General features: G+C 37.9%; 1 protein-coding gene and 1 pseudogene across 1 annotated transcript in view; both read left to right on the top strand.

Moving 5' to 3' along the window:
• Window positions 1-855, top strand: part of LOC109973614 (rho-related GTP-binding protein RhoG-like) — a 1,859-nt pseudogene extending 1,004 nt beyond the window's left edge.
• Window positions 856-1,150: 295 nt separating this feature from the next.
• LOC109973607 (sesquipedalian-1-like) overlaps window positions 1,151-3,020 on the top strand; it is a 6,196-nt gene continuing 4,326 nt past the window's right edge. The window contains exons 1-2 of the mRNA XM_020623331.1: window positions 1,151-1,357; window positions 2,046-2,236. The gene's annotated coding sequence lies outside the window, so the exon portion shown is untranslated. The remainder of the gene's footprint in view (window positions 1,358-2,045; window positions 2,237-3,020) is intronic.

Below are 3,020 nucleotides of genomic sequence, written 5' to 3'. Positions count from 1 at the left end.
AGATCACTGTAGACAGCCACACTGTCTGCCTTGAGCTTGGGGACGTCTCTGGCCAAGAGGACTATGACCGTATACGCCCATTATGCTACAACCAAGTCAACGTCATCATCATCTGCTTCTCCATTCCTAGCCCAACATCCTATGAGAATGTCAAACATAAGTGGCTTCCAGAGGTTAAACTCCATTGCCCTAATGTGCCTATTCTCCTTGTGGGAACTAAAAGTGACCTTCGTGGTGATCAGCGGGTCCTGGAGAAACTAAAGGAACAGAATCTGATCCCAGTCACCTGGCAACAGGGAACAATGATGGCAAAGCAAATTAAAGCTGTTAAATATCTTGAATGTGCTGCAATCAATCAGGATGGACTGAATGAAGTGTTTGAAGAGGCTGTGCACACCTTTCTCAGTCATTCAGCAACCACCAAAAAACCCTGTGTACTCTTGTAACTTAAGGTTAGATAGATAAATATTTTATTTTGACTGATCTGATTGATTTTGATGAAGTTTCATATTTGAATGTACTTTTCTGTTGGTTCTATGTATATATAAGAGTGTAGGTGCTTCTGTAAGCTATAAGTGTATGGGAATATCATGTACACTATGTTAAATTTAAAACTTTGTGATTTTGCCTTAAATACACTTTATTTATTTGTTTACTTTGATTATTTTATATATCAATGCCACGAGCAACATTAAATCACAGTTTTATATTTTTAAGTATGGAGAAAGACCATTTTAGTTTTCACATGGCTAAGATGTTTTTTATTCTGTTTGTTTCTTGGACATATGTGGCTTAACCACTAGCCTACCAGGGACGGGTTTCTTGGACATATGAATAAAGTGTGTAATTATCTTAGTTTTGCTCAGTTTATTGTGCAACGTTTTATTAACTTTACGTTGTCGTAGGACAACAAAGATTTTAATTTGATTTAACTAGTAGAAGAAACCAGCAAGATGTAAAGTTAACTGCTCGAGGTCAAATGGATAAAGAACCAATTAATATTTAACAATAACGTATAAATTATTAAACGCAATATCACAGAGCCCTTTAAAACCGGACGTTTACTTTTGAAAGAGTGACACAGCGGATGTGAATTAGATTCTGCTTCCGGAAGTGACATTGTTTTGTTGTGTGTGCTTTTTTTGCTTTGTAATATTGTTTCAGGTCTTTTAAACTAGTTTTCATAACTAAACCAGGCTCAGATTTAATTAAGGGTAAACATATTGCTAACACGGTGACCATATGGTGGGTTTGTTGGACCTCTGAGGTGTTTAAAGGGATAACGATAATGTTTACGGTGTTAGCTAATGTAGCTAACGTTAACTATCCACGTTATAACTTCACGACTAGCTTGCAGGTACTGCTGTTGTACATTGCCTGGTTAGGGACCTGACACTAGTTTAATTGTAGTCACAACTGTTTTAAATGTGCTCTATTTAAAATTATTGTTTAATAAACCGTAAATAGTTATAAACACGTAATACTGAACATAACATTACCGTTAAAGTGGAAGTGCTTAACTCAACAGGGCTTAGTTAATATTTCATTGTAATTAATGTGCAGGGGTATTGCAAAGAAACAAATAAAAAGACTACAGAAGCTAACTATGCCTTCAAAATATGACAGCAGACAGATATAAAAGATTAGGCCCATGTGCGATGAATGTAAAGTTTCCAAATCACTGTAATATGGAAACTGCACTGGCATAACCACATAGATTCTCAAGTTTTTTTTTTAAATGCATATTTATCTTGTTTGTTAATTTTACTGTGTTAATACTTTCTGTAATAACAGTACAGTTTGTAATGGATTTATAAAAGAAGAGCATCTTAAGTTTTCAAAGTTGTCCAGATAGTTTGGGTGAATGGACATCAACCAGTCAGAGAACGTTTTTGTTTCTGTTTCTACTGTCATCAGTAGCAACATTTATCTGACATTTTCTGTTAATCATTATGTAACAACAGGTGTACACCTACTCATTTTGCAGAGGATTTTGCATAATCAGTCCACAGCCGTTGGTCACCCTGAATGTTGTTTCATTTCAGGATGTCTAAACTTGAACGTTTGAACGTTCGTATAGCCAAGCTACTGACTGAAGCCGTGCATGAAGTTCTGGAGGTTGTGAAGGAGACTGTGTCAGAGTACCAGGAGAAAACTGCCAGAACACAGAGAGAGAACGAGACTCTGAAGAGGCGACTGCAGGAGCTCCAGGACAGGATAAATAGAGAGAGCACATGTGGGTACAAATATATCATTGTGTGGTATCATTACAGACATTTTCATTTTGGTTCAAGTTGAACACTCCTTGCTTTTGAATTTCACAGCTGTTCTACCTCCAAATGGTCAAGTGCCTGAAGAAAAAGAAAGCACAGACAGCCATGAGCAGGATCTAAACCCTGCTCAGACATTTTACTCAGAAGTCACTCTAACAGGGCAAAAGCCAATAAGCAGCCACAAAGTTGACAATGATGTGAAGAAGGAATCCAAAGAGCAGGAAAGTTACAATAATACTGAATCACAAACTGAGTGCAACTTAGCACAAACATCAACTGAACATTGCAAAGCACAACCTGAGGAGGGCACACACATTAGTGAAGAGGCACTGACTATTCAGACATCACACAATGCAAGTATAAATATCAACGCTGTCTCATCCAATCAAATGTGCAATTCTCACTCCAGCAACTTACTTGGAGCAAACCTGACTGTTTTTAAAAGAGAAGCAGAGCTAACAGACTGTACAACATCAGCACCACCATCTCTACCAGAACATTATAGTGGATGTGTGGATTTAAGCTGCAACTCTTCTCGTCACAACACTTCTGAGACCATCAGGCCACAAATTGCTGCAGAACCTTATGGACTCATCTTTACCCAGTCAAGTCATACCTTACAGAGAAGGCAGGGCTTCACAAAAACTAACAGGGCTTCATCTGATGTGAGAAAAATCAGAAGGGAACACTTCAGGGTGGATGATTCACATTTGTGTGTTGTATGTGGAAAGACGTTCAGCACGGTCG

Source organism: Monopterus albus, unplaced genomic scaffold (genome assembly GCF_001952655.1).
Source record: "Monopterus albus unplaced genomic scaffold, M_albus_1.0 scaffold297.1, whole genome shotgun sequence".
NCBI lineage: Eukaryota > Metazoa > Chordata > Actinopteri > Synbranchiformes > Synbranchidae > Monopterus > Monopterus albus.
This window is presented reverse-complemented; position numbering and strand designations above follow the sequence as displayed.